The sequence below is a fragment of the Panthera tigris genome, chromosome B2, assembly GCF_018350195.1.
Source record: "Panthera tigris isolate Pti1 chromosome B2, P.tigris_Pti1_mat1.1, whole genome shotgun sequence".
In the NCBI taxonomy this organism is placed as follows: Eukaryota; Metazoa; Chordata; class Mammalia; order Carnivora; family Felidae; genus Panthera; species Panthera tigris.
This window is the reverse complement of record NC_056664.1, coordinates 131,574,582-131,592,097: the sequence shown is the minus strand read 5'-3', so window position 1 is coordinate 131,592,097 and position 17,516 is coordinate 131,574,582. Positions and strand designations below refer to the sequence as shown.

At 39.6% G+C, this 17,516-nt stretch overlaps 1 long non-coding RNA gene across 15 annotated transcripts in view; it reads left to right on the top strand.

Moving 5' to 3' along the window:
• The window catches only part of LOC102958195, a 194,488-nt gene that overhangs the window by 121,983 nt on the left and 54,989 nt on the right, over nt 1-17,516 (top strand). The window contains exon 6 of one of the 15 annotated variants that reach the window (XR_006217918.1): nt 15,697-15,791. The exons of the other annotated variants lie outside the window; for them this stretch is intronic. This is a non-coding gene — a long non-coding RNA (uncharacterized LOC102958195). The remainder of the gene's footprint in view (nt 1-15,696; nt 15,792-17,516) is intronic. 15 annotated transcript variants of the gene reach the window in all.

Below are 17,516 nucleotides of genomic sequence, written 5' to 3'. Positions count from 1 at the left end.
GCTGATGATAGAACTTCCAACACTATGTTAAACAACAGAGGTGAGAGTGGACATCCCTGTCGTGTTCCTGATCTCAGGGAAAAAGCTCTCAGTTTTTCCCCATTGAGGATGATGTTAGCTGTGGGCTTTTAATAAATGGCTTTTATGATCTTTAAGAGTGTACCTTCTATCCCGATTTTCTCGAGGGTTTTTATTAAGAAAGGATGCTGAATTTTGTCAAAGGCCTTTTCTGCATCGATTGACAGGATCATATGGTTCTTATCTTTTCTTTTATTAATGTGATGTATCACGTTGATTGATTTGCGAATGTTGAACCAGCCCTGCATCCCAGGAATGAATCCCACTTGATCATGGTGAATAATTCTTTTTATAAGCTGTTGAATTCGATTTGCTAGTATCTTATTGAGAATTTTTGCATCCATATTCATCAGGGATATTGGCCTGTAGTTCTCTTTTTTTACTGGGTCTCTGTCTGGTTTAGGAATCAAAGTAATACTGGCTTCATAGAATGAGTCTGGAAGTTTTCCTTCCCTTTCTATTTTTTGGAATACCTTGAGAAGGATAGGTATTATCTCTGCTTTAAATGTCTGGTAGAATTCCCCAGGGAAGCCATCTGGTCCTGGACTCTTATTTGTTGGGAGATTTTTGATAACTGATTCAATTTCTTCACTGGTTATGGGTCTGTTCAAGTGTTCTATTTCCTCCTGTTTGAGTTTTGGAAGGGTGTGGGTGTTTAGGAATTTGTCCATTTCTTCCAGGTTGTCCAGTTTGTTGGCATATAATTTTTCATAGTATTCCCTGATAATTGCTTGTATCTCTGAGGGATTAGTTGTAATAATTCCATTTTCATTCATGATTTTATCTATTTGGGTCATCTCCCTTTTGTTTTTGAGAAGCCTGGCCAGAGGTTTATCAATTTTGTTTATTTTTTCAAAAAACCAACTCTTGGTTTCATTGATCTGCTCTACAGTTTTTTTAGATTCTATATTGTTTATTTCTGCTCTGATCTTTATTATTTCTCTTCTTCTGCTGGGTTTGGGGTGTTTTTGCTGCTCTGCTTATATTTCCTTTAGGTGTGCTGTTAGATTTTGTATTTGGGATTTTTCTTGTTTCTTGAGATAGGCCTGGATTGCAATATATTTTCCTCTCAGGACTGCCTTCGCTGCATCCCAAAGCGTTTGGATTGTTGTATTTTCATTTTCGTTTGTTTCCATATATTTTTAAATTTCTTCTCTAATTGCCTGGTTGACCCATTCATTCTTTAGTAGGGTGTTCTTTAACCTCCATGCTTTTGGAGGTTTTCCAGACTTTTTCCTGTGGTTGATTTCAAGCTTCATAGCATTGTGGTCCGAAAGTATGCATGGTATGATCTCAATTCTTGTATACTTATGAAGGGCTGTTTTGTGACCCAGTATGTGCTCTATCTTGGAGAATGTTCCATGTGCACTCAAGAAGAAAGTATATTCTGTTGCTTTGGGATGCGGAGTTCTAAATATACCTGTCAAGTCCATCTGATCCAATGTATCATTCAGGGCCCTTGTTTCTTTATTGACCGTTTGTCTAGATGATCTATCCATTGTTGTAAGTGGGGTATTAAACTCCCCTGCAATTACCACATTCTTGTCAATAACGTTGCTTATGTTTGTGAGTAATTTTTTTATATATTTGGGGGCTCCTGTATTCAGCGCATAGACATTTATAATTGTTAGTTCTTGTTATAATTGTTATAATGCCCTTCTTCATCTCTTGTTACAGCATTTAATTTAAAGCCTAGTTTGTCTGATATAAGTATGGCTACTCCAGCTTTCTTTTGACTTCCAGTAGCATGACAAATAGTTCTCCATCCCCTCACTTTCAATCTGAATGTGTCCTCGGGTCTAAAATGAATCTCTTGTAGACAGAAAATAGATGGGTCTTGTTTTTTTTATCCATTCTGATACCCTATGTCTTTTGGTTGGCGCATTTAGTCCATTTACATTCAGTGTTATTATAGAAAGATATGGGTTTAGAGTCATTGTGATGTCTGTAGGTTTCATGCTTGTAGCGATGTCTCTGGTACTTTGTCTCACAGGATCCCCCTTAGGATCTTTTGTACGGCTGGTTTAGTGGTGATGAATTCCTTCAGTTTTTGTTTGTTTGGGAAGACCTTTTATCTCTCCTTCTATTCCAAATGACAGACTTGCTGGATAGAGGATTCTCGGCTGCATATTTTTTCTGTTAATCACTTTGAAGATTTCCTGCCATTCCTTTCTGGCCTGCCAAGTTTCAGTAGAGCGATCAGTCTCGAGTCTTTTCAGTCTCCTTTTATATGTTAGAGCACGTTTATCCCTAGCTGCTTTCAGAATTTTCTCTTTATCCTTATACTTTGCCAGTTTCACTATGATATGTCGTGCAGCAGATCGATTCAAGTTATGTCTGAAGTAAGTTCTCTGTGCCTCTTGGATTTCAATGCCTTTTTCCTTCCCCAGATCAGGGAAGTTCTCAGCTATTATTTCTTAAAGTACACCTTCAGCACCTTTCCCTCTCTCTTCCTCCTCTGGAATACCGAGTATGTGTAGATTATTTCTCTTTAGTACATCACTTAGTTCTCTAATTTTCCCCTCATACTCCTGGATTTTTTTATCTCTCTTTTTCTCAGCTTCTTCTTTTTCCATAATTTTATCTTCTAGTTCACCTATTCTCTCCTCTGCCTCTTCAATCCGAGCCGTAGTTGTCTCCATTTTATTTTGCAGTTCATTGATAGCATTTTTTAGCTCCTCCTGGCTGTTCCTTAGTCCCTTGATCTCTGTAGCAAGAGATTCTCTGCTGTCCTTTATATTGTTTTCAAGCCCAGCGATTAATTTTATGACTCTTATTCTAAATTCACTTTCTGTTATATTGTTTAAATCGTTTTTGATCAGTTTGTTAGCTGTCGTTATTTACTGGAGGTTTTTTTGAGGGGAATTCTTCCGTTTCGTCATTTCGGATAGTCCCTGGAGTGGTGTGGGACTGCGGGGCACTTCCCCTGTGCTGTCTTGAATAAGTTTGGTTGGTGGGCCGGGCGCAGTCAGACCTGATGTCTGCCCCCTAAAGGTGGGCCACGGTTAGTCTGGTGTGTGCCTTCTCTTCCCCTCTCCTAGGGGCGGGATTCACTGTGGGGTGGTGTGGCCTGTCTGGGCTACTTGCACACTGCCAGGCTTGTGGTGCTGGGGATCTGGCGTATTAGCTGGGGTGGGTAGGCAAGGTGCACGGGGGTGGGAGTGGTAGGCTCAGCTCGCTTTTCCTTCGGTGATCCTCTCCGGGAGGGGTCCTGTGGCACCGGGAGGGAGTCAGACCGGCCCTCACCAGAGGGATGGATCTGCAGAAGCACAGCGTTGGGTGTTTGCGAGGTGCAAGCAAGTTCCCTGGCAGGAGCCGGTCCCCTTTGGGATTTTGGCTGGGGGAATGGGCGAGGGAGATGGCACTGGCGAGCGCCTTTGTTCCCTGCCAAGCTGAGCTCTGTCGTCCGGGGCTCAACAACTCTCTGTCCCATTGTTCTCCAGCCTTCCCGCTTTCCGAGCAGAGCTTTAACTTATAACCTTCAAGGTGTTAAGTCCCGCTTGCTGTTGGAACACACTCCGTCCGGCCCCTCCGCTTTTGCCAGCCAGACTCGGGGGCTCTGCTTGGCCAGCAGTCTGCCCCTCCGCCCTGGCGCCCTCCCGCCAGTCCGTGGACTGCGCACCGCCTCTCCGCCCTTCCTACCCTCTTCCGTGGGCCTCTCATCTCTGCTTGGCTCCGGAGACTCCGTTCTGCTAGTCTTCTGGCTGTTTTCTGGGTTAGTTAGGCAGGTGTGGGTGGAATCTAAGTGATCAGGGCGCGGTGAACCCAGCGTCCTCCTACGCCACCATCTTCCCCGCAATGCCCATAATTGCTTAGCTTTTATAAAATCATAGACTGACAGATTTCTTCCATTGTCTCCTAGTCTCTATTTTTGCTGATGTGATATTTGCAATCCTTCCAATGCCACTTTTGTATAGATGATCTTTTTCTCCAACTTGCTTTTAATATTTTCTGTTTGATTTTGTATTTTGAAATTTTATTCTGATGTGTCTTGGTGCAAGTTTACTTTTTTTTTTTTTTTTTTGAGAGAGAGAGAAAGGAGAGCAGAACAGCAAGAAGAGGAGGGGCAGAGGGAGAGGGAGAGAGAGAATCCCAAGCAGTCCCATGTGGGGTCAATGTCATCACTATGAATCATGACCTGTGCCAAAATCAAGAGTCAGATGTGTAAGAAACTGAGCCACCCAGACTCCCCACACATCCTGCTCAGGATTTACTATATTTTCTTACATTGTGGACTGATCTTCTGTTCTGGAAAGTTCTCTGCTATTATCTTTAAAATCCTGTGTGTTGCCACCTTTTTCTCTAATATTCTTATGAATCTCCTACTGGAAGCGCATTGGACTTTTTAAATTTTTTCTTCATGTTTAGGGGCACCTGGGTGGCTCAGTCGGTTAAGCGTCCGACTTCAACTCAGGTCACGATCTCGCGGTCTGTGAGTTCGAGCCCCGCGTCAGGCTCTGGGCTGATGGCTCGGAGCCTGGAGCCTGCTTCCAATTCTGTGTCTCCCTCTCTCTCTCTGCCCCTCCCCCATTCATGCTCTGTCTCTCTCTGTCTCAAAAATAAATAAACGTTAAAAAAGATTTTATAAATTTTTTCTTCATGTTTTAATTTGTATTTATATTTTCTATTGTTTGTAGCTCTGGGTAATTTTTTTCCAAACTATTTCACAGTTTGCTTGTCTTCTCCGGCCTTTTTATGCACGATTTTACCCATTCCTTGCATTTTAGATGTTAGTGGTATATATTTTTTATTTCTAGAAATATGTTTAAATCTTTTCTAATCAGTCTTCTTAAACAGCGTCATTAGTATTATTAGTGCTTTATTTCACATTCTTATTTTTTAATCACTTAAATACACTTATTTTGGAGTCTTTTTTATACTGTTTTAAAGTTTTAATTAGCATGCTAATTGTCCTCTTATATTTGCTGACTTTCTCATAGTGTTCCATTTTCTTGTATGGTTTATAATTTCTTAGGATTGGTTCACCTGCACAATTATTTACCTGTGGGAGTCATTGTGATCTGGGTTCTTTATAAAGTAGTGTCCTTTTGTTGCTTGTCTGTTTGCTTCTGTGAGAACTACTATGTTCCACTGATTTAGAATCAGTTTTTTAAAACTCATTTCCCAAATTGAGTGTCTTGTGCCAGTTGGCGTGGTACACATTAAGATCTCACACCTAATTAGATATACAATTTTAATTTCTCTTGGGAAATTTAACTTTTCCCTACCCAATATTTTTAACACACTATGGATTTCTTTGCCACTTCTAGTTCCCTTTTCATGGAAGACATGGCTATTTTAAGTTCTTGGCCTCATGTTCCTGGATAAGTGTTAAAAACCTAGCCTTTTGCTACCAAGGTTTATGTGGCAATCTGATGGGTTCTTTTTTTTCCAGAGGTAGAGGCATTACTCATACATTTGTTCTTTCATTTGTGAACCTAGTATATATATATTTTTATTTCCTTTAAGACTAGTTTTGTATTTTATGTTATTTGTAAATATTAGTCTTGAGAGAGACACACACACACACACAAACGCACACACACAGAGAGAGAGAGAGAGAGAGAGAGAGAGAGAGAGAGAGAGAGTGAGAGAGAGAGAGAGAGAGTATGATCCAGGAAAGGGTAGAGAGAGAGGGGGAGACAGCTGTCTGTGCTGACAGCAGAGAGCCAATGCAGGGCTCGAACTCACTAAATGTGAGATCACGACCTGAGCTAGAGTCAGACGCTTAACTGACTGAGCCACCCAGGAGCTCCCAGTTTTGTGTCTTAAAAGTGTTATATTTACCAAGTATTTCAACATATGTTGGAGAGGAAGTAGAGACAACGTGTATTAGGCTAATTTTAGTTAATACATATCTTTGAAAAAAGAGTTTCAAATATCTTACCATTTCGTGTCTTTACTTATGTAATTTTTCTTTCCTGACCCAATGATTCTGAAATATAATGTAGTTTAAAATTTGTAGAGTGCCTTTCAGGAATATATGCATGGCTTTATTTTATTGGAAAAACTTCAGCCTTGATAGAACATGTTCTAAAACTTGGGTTACAGCTATAATCTTCAGCGCTGAACGCGAGGAAAAGTCATCATTCTGCTGTTGTTCAGACCTTATGTCATTAAACCTTACTGGGAATTTGACATTGCTGCTTACTCCTCTTTCTTTTTTTAATTCAGTAACACTAAATTGATAATACTTCTTGGTCTCGCCTGTTGCTTCTTACCTGCCTGACTTTTGCTATCTCTTATTGGACTTTTGTCTGGCCTTGCCTTCCTGAATACCTCTACTTACCTCCCACTCTGTACCCCCTGCTGTGTGGAGCTGCAGACAGAGCACAGAAGTTTTCTCCTTGGAGAGTGAATGAGAGGTGTGAACATGAGTAGTTGAGAGTCCCCAAAAAGATATGCTGAAGTCTTAATCTGTAATATCTATGAATTGTGCCCTTAACTGGAAATAAGTTCTTTGCAGATGTACTCAAATTAAGATGAGGTCATTAGGGTGGCCCCTGATCCAAAATGACTGTCGTCCTTGTAAGAAGAGGGAAGTGACACGTGATGTCATAGACACACAGGGAGAATGCCATGGGATAACAGAGGCAGAGACTGGAATGAGGCAGCTACAAGGCAAGAAATTCTAAGGATTGATGGCTTTCTCCATCATTTAGGAGGAAGCAAGCAAGGATTCTCCCCTATAGCTTCAGAGGGACCTTAGCCCTGCCAAATACCTTGATTCAGACTTCTGGCCTCCAGAATTGTGAGACAATAGATTTCTGTTGTTCTAAGCCACTCCGTTCGTGGTTCTTTGTTACAACAGCCCTAGGAAACTAATAAAGGTCCTTTAGGGAAGCCTTGACTTTCTGCATTAATGAGCTTCGTCACCTCTTAAGCCTTTGTGCACAGTGAAGATCACAAAATCCTGTCATCAGACTTGAAAACCTTTTTAGATGAGTACGCATGAGTTTCCATTTTCCTTCTTTTTTCCTCATAAATGCTCATCTTTTCTTATGCTTCCGGAAACAGTCTTCTTACTCAGTGAAGAAATGAGATTGCCTGCCCTTTTTTCACTCAGTCTGGATCATTCCTAAGGGGTTAACTCAGGGCCCCTGCCCCGTCTAGCCCACTAGGGCATCTCTCTACCGCCCAGCCCTGGAGTATGGCAGGAAATAAAATGTTGAGATGATCGAAAAAGATGCAGCAGCTTACCATTTTGTTCCTATCAAGTGTTCTCTTAAGATATTTTCATCCAGCTCGTCTACATGCTATATTCATGATGAGTCAAGCAAGAGTAACCTCCTGGGTTTTCTTTGGGGTCCAGCACCCCTATCCTTTAACAAAAGTGTATGCTGACCCTCTGAAACTCTTTTTTTTTTTGTAGATGACGACTCTCCCACAGCATCTCACAACTCTCTGGTAGAAGTGAGCCCTTATGGATTGCTTTAAAATGACTTGGAGTGGGAGAAAAGTAGAATCATCCTGCTCTTTTTATAAAGGTCAGACTGACTGGCTGCCTCAAATGATCACACTTATTTTACTTAGTCACTTTTTCCAAACAAGTATGAATATATTTCTGATTTCTTTTTCTCTCCAGTGACCCCCATCCACCCACTCACCACCTTTTCTTCTTAGTGTTTTCCCCTGCTGCCTCATCCACCTGCCTGCTTCCAATCAATTTCCAAAAGAAAGCATTGCATAAAAGATATGCCTATTAATAATATTACTAAGAATTGTAGATGATGGAAAATACGGCAGAAAATAAAAGCTGTTTGTCAAATATGAGTCTTTTGGGGAGCGCTGGGGTGCCCCGAGGGAAGAGTATGTGCCCTTACATCTCAGAGCACATGCCCCCCAAACTGCCACCCCCACCTCACGTCCCTTCAATCTTCTCCTCTTAATGCCTTCACGTGGGCTCACGGCTTCAGGAAGAAAAAGTTGGTGTCAGGCTCGCCTACCTCTCGCATCCTCTTCCCGTACAACCTGTTCCCATTATTCTCCTTTTTGAGAAGTTCCATTTGCCCTAGGTGCTAAGTGATGCATGCATTTACAAGGTCTTCCTCTTTCCCATGAGGTCAAATCCTGACTCTGTTAGCTGTCAGCAAATTCCCTAACTTCTTTAGATCCAATCCATTTTTTATCTGTAAAGTAGGAATGACTGAAACTACCTTGCCGCGTCTGTGTAAGAATTAAATAGCGATGTTCGTTCCTGGCCTTGAACGAGCATTCCCTATAACAGGTAACTGGTTATTATCGTTGTTATTGTTAACGTTTCACTTCGTGCTCGTTTCCAGTGGGCTGTCAATATTCTACTGTAGAATGGATGCTTCTGCAGGTCCTTTAAAACAATCCCTATTTTGTGTGTATGTCAGGAAGTAGAAATCTTTATCTACGTGTGAGCAATTTTGCTATTGTTTTCTGAGGTTTCTTAGACGTCATCATCCCTTATGAGGCCTTGCTGAAGGAGTGGAAAGGCAGCTGGTCCCTTGCATCTCTTGTTTGTCTGGGAGCCCTTGTTGAAGTGGGCATACAAAGACTGGCCTGATAGGCAAACAGCGATCAGGATCGAGCTGGTGAAGGGCACGGAGGCTGTAGCCATGGGAGAGCCTTGCTGAGGAGCCTTGGGTATGGGTAGCAATGTTTTGATGCCAGTTTTCCAGTTGCTTAGGTGCTTATTAATGCATCTTCCCCCCAACACTTATGTGAAGTCAATAGTAAACTAACTTTACACATGGAGACCCAAAGTGCTGAGCTTGCTCTGTCCAAGGTCAGCCAGCTGGCTAGTGGGAGGGAAAAGGTAACACCTAAGGAATTTCTCCCATCTTTCCCCATAAAGGCAAATGCTACTGGTACTTAAATAAAGGACTCTTTCTATGCAGGTCCAACATGAATTTAAAATTATGTAGAAATGAATGAAGGGGGAGAAATTTACTTTGACCCTTTACATTGAAAATGTAGAAAATGATAAAGTTATTAAATAAGTCTTATGTTATTTGTTAATTGGTGAGGGAAAATGCCAATTAAATAAATTAGTTTGGAAGACCCAGAGTTTATCACTTTGTAAAGTTTTTCCTCTGTCTTATATTTTCCTTTCCTACATCTGTTGGCAGGTTTTTGTGGAGTCCCTGACTTCCTCCCACCCCTTTGATAATACTGTATTTGAAACAAATAGCAGGAGAAAGCAAGTAGGAATTTCATTTTCAGGGGTTATTTTCTTTCTGCCTCTATTTAATCAGTGGTTTGCTGGTTTGTTAACTTCATCTTGTCAGGGGATAAAAGTGAAGTAAGTCTTTATAAAATATATTATCGATTTTACCTAACTCTAAAAGTGAACATGAAAAATTATATAACCCTTAAATGTCTTGGGCTTGGAGAAATGCCAGGGAAAAATTTATAAGGAACAAAGGATATATTTAATCCCTTTTACTATTTCTTTCTACTGCACTAAGGACAAAAGAGCATGCAGTTGGGAGACAGGATGATTGCCCTGAGTTCCTGAGCTCCCCTTTCTCCAGCCAGGAGAAATTGAGAGCCATTTACCTTCTCGAATTTTTCAGTTTCTTGCTCCATATATGGTAGAAATTGTAACTTCTATTTGTCCTGTCTGACGAACAAATGAGATAACATATATGGGGGAACTTTGTAAATTGCATACTGGGATGTGTCAACCTGGCTAGGCCGTGGTACGCAGATATTTGGCTACCCATTCTTCTAGATGTTTCTGTAAAAGTGTTGCTTAGATGAGCTTAACATTCAGATCAGTAGACTCGGAGTAAAGTATATTACCCTCCATAATGTGAGTGGGTGTCATCCGATCAGTTGAAGACGAACTTCTCTGGAAGAAGAGGGAGAACTTCCAGCAGACTGCTTCAGATTTGAACTGCAATTCTTGGGCCTCCAGCCTGCTGGCCTGCCCTGTGTGTGCACTTTGAACTTGTTAGCCCCCACAATCCCATGAGACAATTCCTCAAAATAACTCTCTTTCTCCCCATATATAAATGTACAGATTCTATCGGTTCTGTTTCTCTGAAGCCCTTGCTAATACACATACCATTATACAAGACAAAATATTTTTCATAAGCATCTTTTGTTTTCATTAAAAACATTTAATTTTCTCTCTTATTTTCTATTGCTTGAAAGAGGTTAACTCCTTGATAAAGAGATCTTTCCTTATACTTTTGGATCAGCTTTATTGATTCATTACAATAAACTTCACCAAGTTTGTGGGCATTATGATAAATTTTGAGAATTTTTCACAGTAGCACAACTCACCAACATTATTATGGAGGATATTTCTATCGCACCAAAATTTCCAGCTGTGTTTTTGCAATCAACTCCCTTCTCTAATCTTCTGGGCCCAGGCAACCAGTGATTTTCTTTTTTCTGGAATTTAATAAAAAATGAATTCATAGAGTGCATAGTCTTTGCTTTACTTAATGCATTACTTTGGACTCATCCAATTGTTGCATATTCCTTTTTTATTGCTAAGTAGTACTCTACTGTAGGAAAAAAATCACGTTTATATATGCTTCAGTTGATAGGTATTTGGATTCTTTCCATTTGGACTACTTTGAAGGAAGCTACTATGAACATTTGCATACACATTTTTGTGTGGAAATATGCTTTCTTCTCTCTAAGTAAATGTATTAAGGAGAAATTGTTTGGTCATAGAGTCAGTGTAGATTTGTCTTTTTAAGAGGGGAGCCAGGGGGCTCCTGGGTGGCTCGGTAGGTTAAGAGGGGAGCCAGATTGTCTTCTAAAGTGTATTTCATATGCAATGTATGGGGATTCCAGTTGTTTACCTTCTTTCAAACATCTGTTAATTTAAAACTTTTTTGAATGTTTATTTGTTTTTGAGAGAGACAGAGACAGAGACAGGGCATGAGTGGGGGAGGGGCAGAGAGAGGGGGAGACACAGAATCTGAAGCAGGCTCCAGGCTCTGAGCTGTCAGCACAGAGTCCGACATGGGACTCGAACCCATGAGCTGTGAGATCATGACCTGAGCTGAAGTTGGACGCTTAACCAACTGAGCCACCCAGGCGCCACAAACACCTGGTAATTTTCGTCATTCTGGTGAGAGTATCGTACCTCATTGTGGTTTCAGTCTGCATGTGGTAATGGTTAATCACGTTGAAGATCATTTCTTGTGCTTATTTGCCTTCTGTGTATCTTCTTTGTTGAGCTTTGTATCCAAATATATTACTCATTTGAGAAATGGATTATTATTAGGTTGTGAGGATTTTTTATATATTCTGAATACAAGTCGTTTAATAGATCTATGTTCTACCCTGTGGATTACCTTTTAATTTTCTTAAAAATCTTTTGAAGAGCAAATGCTTTCATTCTTATGAAATTTGATTTATCAATTTTTTTGTGTGTTTTTTGTGTCTTACTTAAGAAATTTGGCCTAATTCAAGGTCACAAAGATTTTCTTCTATGTTTCCTCCCAGAAGTTTTGTATTATTAGTTCTACATTTGTAGGTCTATAATGCATCTGTAGTTAGAGTTTTTATAAGGTGTGAGATAAAGGTGGACTAGATTTATTTTGTTTTAACCTTAGATGTCCAATTGTTCAAGCACCATTTGTTGAAAAGATTATTGTTTCCCAACCGAATTACCTTGACACCTTGTTGAAATCAATTGACTACATAAATGTGAGTTTATTTCTAAAATCTCTATTTGGTTCCATTGACCTGCATGTCTATTTTTATGCCACATCATGCTGTTTTGATTACTAAGATAGTACAGTTAATCTTTAAATCAACGGAATATGTTCTCCAACTATTTTATTTGTTTCCCATATTGTTTTGGCTGGCCTACACGAATTTTTTAGTCAAAATGCCAATTTCTGAAAAAACAAAAGAAGAAAAAGAAAGCTTGATGAGAGTTTTATCGGATTGCATTGCATCAATATTAGTTGGGGAGAATTATCTTTAAAATATTGAGTATTTTCTCCACCAAAAAATATTAGAACTAAAAAACCATTTCAGTACAGTTACAGGATACAAAAACAATACACAAAAATCAGTTACATTTCTCTTTACCCAATAAAATAGGAGAAAGAGAAATTAAGAAAAAATATCATTTAAATTAGCATCAAAAAGAATAAGTTACTTAGAATTAAATTTAACCAAGGAGGTAAAAGATCTGTCTGTACACTGAAAACAATAAGACATTGATAAAATAAGTTAAAGAGGCCACAAATAAGTGGAAAGATGTTCATGAATCAGGAGAACTTATATTGTTAAAATGTCCATACTGCCCAAAGCAGTCCACAGATTCAGTGCTATCCCAACAAAGTTCCAATGGCATTTATCACAGAAATAGAAAAAAACAACAACTCTAAAGTATGTATGGAACCACAAAAACCAAAGTAGCTGAAGCAATCTTGAGAAAAAAAAAGCAAAACTGGAAGCATCATGCTTCCTGATTCCAAACTCTACTACGAAGCTATGGTAATTAAAATGGTGTGATATTGGCCTAAAAACAGACATATAGGTTGATGGAACAGAATAGAGAGCCCGGAAATAAATCCATACGTATATAGTCAATTGATTTTTAACAAAAAGGCCAACAATGGGGAAAGGATAGTCTCTTCAATAAATGCTGCTGGGAAAACTGGATAGTCATGCAAAAGAATGACATTGAACCCTTACCTTAAATCTCTCACAAAATCAACTCAACATGGATTAAAAACCATAAAACTCCTAAGAGAAAACATAGAGGGTGTGCTGCTTGACATTGGTTTTGGCAATATTTTTTTGAATTTGACACCAAAATGGCAACAAAAGCAAAACAAAAAACAAAACAACAATAACCAAAAAACCCACAACCGCCACCCCCCAAACAAACAAACAAAAAATACAAGTGGGACTGCATCAAAATAAAAAGCGTCTGCTCCTCAAAGGCAACTGTCAACAAAATGAAAAGAAAACTTATGGAGTGGGAGAAAATATTTGCATTCCACATATCCAATAAGAGGTTAATATCCAAAAAATAAATAAATAAATAAATAAATAAAAGAAAGAAATTCACATGACTGTATAGCAAAAAGAAAACCCAACCCAATTAAAAAATGAGCAAAGGATCTGAATAGATATTTTTTTCCAAAGATGACATAAAAAGTGGCCAACAGGTACATGAAAGGTGCTCAACATCACTAATCATTAGATAAATGCAAATCAAAACCTCATGAGAAATTATCTCACTTGAGTCAGAATAGCAAGTATTAAAAAATAAGTAAGTGTCGGTAAGGATTTGGGAAAAGGGAATCCTTATGCACTGTTGGTAGAAATATAAGCTGGTGTAACCACTATGGGAAACACTACAGAGTTTCCTTACAAAATTAGGAATAGAAATGCCATATGATCCAGTATTTCCACTACTTGGTATTTACCCAAAGAAAATGAAAACACTAATTTGAGAAGGTACATGCACCCCTATATTTGTTGCGGCGTTATTTATAAAAGCCAAATATGGAAGCAACCTGTGTCCATTGATAGAAAAAGAAGACATGGGGTGTACACACGCACACACACACATGAACGCACGCACACACACACACACACACACACACACACACAAACACACGGGACTATTACTCAGCCATAAAAAAAAGAATGAAATCTTGCTATTTGTGACAACATGGATGGACCTAGAGGGCAATATGCTAAGTGAAATAAGTCAGACAGGGAAAGACAAATACCATACAATTTTACTTACATATGGAATCTAAAAACAAAACAAAAGAACAACAAAAAACACAGAAAGAGACTCATCAAAATGGAGATCATTGCCAGAAGAGAGGGGTGTGGGAAATGGGCAAAATAGATGAAGAGGTTTAAGAGGTACAAACTTCTAGTTATAAAATAAATAAACCACAAGAGTGAGAAGTACAGCAGAGGGACTATAGTCAATAATGTAATTATTGTCTATGGTAACAGAAGGTAATTACACTTGTTGTGGTGAGCAGAGCATAATGTACATAGTTGTCAAATCCTGTTGTATACCTGAAACTAATATAATGTTGTATGTCAACTATGATTAAAAAGAATAAGCACGTAGCTCACTGGGAATTTATCTTTATTTCCTCTAGGCTCATCTACCAAACTCAAGTAGATCATTGAGGTTAGAAAATTAAAGGTCAAAGAGGCTACTCTTTGGAAGTGCTGGGGAGAACTGAAATAATTGTCCTCTTCTCTGGAAGATGAACCATTGCAGGAGGTTATTACAGACCCCTAGAGTCAAGCCTTACAGATTTGTATCTTGGCTGTGCCCCTTACTAGTTGTGTGACCTTAACCCCTCTATGCCTCAGTTTCCTTATCAGTAATATGGGTATAAAACCTTATAAAAATCGTACTTTTGAAGTGCTTGGGTGGCTCAGTTGGTTAAGCATGGCTCTTGGTTTTGGCCCAGGTCATGGTCTCATGGTTCGTGGGTTCAAGCCCCACATCAGGCTCCACACTGACAGTGCACAGCCTGCTTGGGATTCTCTCTTCTTCTCTCTCTACTCTTCCTTTGCTCATTCTCTCTCTAAATAATTAAATAAACAAACAAACAAACAAACAAACCCTAAAAAAATAGTACTTTCACCATGTGGCTGTGGTTAATACATAAAGGAATAAAGGAATACACAATATGAGCTCATACATAAAGTGAGACTTGGAAGAAGATCTGGCACTCAAGATGCATTCAAATGTTAGCCATTTTATAATTTTGTTGTTGTTGTTTATTTATTTTTCGGAGAGAAAGAGTGTGAGTGGGGAAACGGGTAGTGAGAGAGGGAGACACAGAATCTGAGGCAGGCTCCAGGCTCCAAGCTGTCAGCACAGAGCCCGACGCGGGGCTCAAACCCACGAACTGTGAGATCAGGACCTGAGCCAAAGTTGGACACTGAACCAACTGAGCCACCCAGGCCCCCGTATAATAATCTTTATTTCAAAACTATTGATAGCCTCTTCAGTGTACTCGGGAAGTAGAGTTTTTCCTTGGTTACGTCTGTTTCAGTTCCTTTACCTCCGTTATCTGTGCCCAATCCTACAAGGCTTTGCTGTCAGCTCTGCTTCCAAGCTGCAAATGGAGTTGATAAAATAATTCCTCATGATTGCTTAAGATGCTTCTCCTCCCAGGAACATTTGCATTTTTATAGGAGACTCAGGAAGATACAAAAACATCCTGGTTCTACCAAATTAATTGCTGGCTCAGGCCATTCAAACTGGTCTGCTATGCTTTACAACTTCGGGGTGCCCTGCTTGTCAGCCGATGAAGAAAACAATTTGGGATAGTGGTTTGTAAAATTTACACACTGGCATCTCTAGGATTTGGAGGGGATGTAGAAAGCAAACTCAAAGGACTCTATTTTCTCCTACCAACCAGTGGGATCTTTAAGTTTCATATAGACATCTATTGACTTTAAGAAGAAGGTTTGAAGTCCACAGTTTAGGGTACAGTACTTTTTCCCCCTAATAAACAAATTGATGGAATGGGAAGATATTTTTCACCAGGAGGGTATCTAAATCCCTATGACTCTGACAAAACCAGTCCAATTTTGGAAAATGCTTGCAATTCTCATGATCAAGTAGCCTGTTACTACTGTTCAGAACACACAACCTTCACTTCATCTTTGTAGGTGATCTGGACCCCGTGAAGCTTGGTGAAAACCAAGTGTCATTGTATGACTGATACAGTGAATACTGAGATGGCTGCATTCTTCAAATGCCAAAGGTCTTGTGATTTTCTTATCCACAAATATTGTTTATTTAGCAAATCCAAAGGGATTTGCCTAAAATGCTTTTTCCCCCTGATTATGGAAATGATAGAACAAAATTTCTCACATTCTCTCCATTCTCTGCTTTTGACTTTCAAGATCTTATCTCTCAGACTTTTTCTGCATTGACACATCTTTTAAATATAGTCATTCACTATTAGAATGGGAAGAGGCCTTCTAAAGGGGCATCTTGAGCAAACTCCCATCAGGGAAGAGATTTCTCTTCATCATATGTCACAGAAGCCTACATTTTCAAATGCTATCAACGGAAATAAAGTGTAAAATTTCTTTAAAATACAGAGCACATCCTATGAAGACTGGCATCTGAAAATTGCCTGAGCTAAGTTTCATAAAATGCCTGAGGTGGTGTAAGTAAATGTTGGGTCCCCAAGTAAAAATGATAGGAAATACCAGCAGTGGAAGGATTGCAAGAGTTCAAACGATGCCTACATGACCGGATATTTTCTTCTTTGATCAAAGCCTTATTTCCCCTTCCTGTGAGCAGATCTAATGCCTGTCTCCTTTGCTCATCCAACCAATTATGTTTCCTGCTTCTGATACATTGTCTGCTTCACTGGCCTCCACTCATGATTCATTAACACAGAACACAATAAGCCCCTATTAATCCATACCTGGGGATGGCTGGGCAAAAGAGATGTGTAGGTTATTGGTTGTGCTTTCTAGGTGGAAAGAATTCGAGAACTGGCTGTGATCTTTAATCCTGGTCAATTAAACAGACTCAAAAGGGAGTCTTGGGGTATAGTGAACTAGGCACGAGTGTGCATACGCTATGGAAATTTTTGTCTGTGCTCCCAATCTTTGACTAAAAGTTGGTCATTTGAGCCCTTCACGCTTAGGTACACACTTTGGTTTGGTCACAGGCTAACATCCTCTCGCCAAGGATAGATGGGCCCCATCATGTGGAGAGGTGGCCCCTTTGAATTGGCAATGGCCCTGGGTTTGTTTTAATATATATGTTCCATAGAGTTACTAAGAAAGGAGCTATCTAAAGTGGAAAAATTTTCTGTGCGGCCAACACGGATTGAGTGTGTGTTCATATACAACTCAAGGACTTGTGGTCAGATGTAGGAGATGACAGAACACCTTTTACTACTTTGCCCTGGCTTCCTCCTTAGGACTCACTTCCCTTTCCCACCCACCCTTTTATTTATTTATTTATTTATTTATTTATTTATTTATTTATTTATTTATAAAGTTTATTTCTTTGTTTTGAGAGGGTGAAAGAGTGAGCAGGGGAGGAGCGGAGAGAGAGGGAGAAAGAAAGAGAATCCCAAGCAGGCTCTCTGACCTCTTAGCAAGGAGCCTGACATGCAGCTGGAACTCAGGAACCGTGAGACCTTGACCTGAGCCGAAATCAAGTCTTAGCTGATTAAACCACCGAGGTGCCCTACCCACCCACCATTTAGGTACCACAGCGCTCTCACACATTCTCCCTCTTGCTCTTTGGTTCTCTTAGCTTAAGTCCACTTATAATATTTTGCTGTTAGTTTACAAGTGAGTTTGCCATGGTTATTCTACTCAGAGAGGGCCCTCACACTTCAGTTATCCTCTGAGCTCTTTGGAAAAAAAGGTTAGTGTTCCATAAGTTGTTAAGAGGTATTCTAACTGGTCAAGTATGTTTGGCAAAGCCACATTCTACATCTCTATATTTTTTACCATTA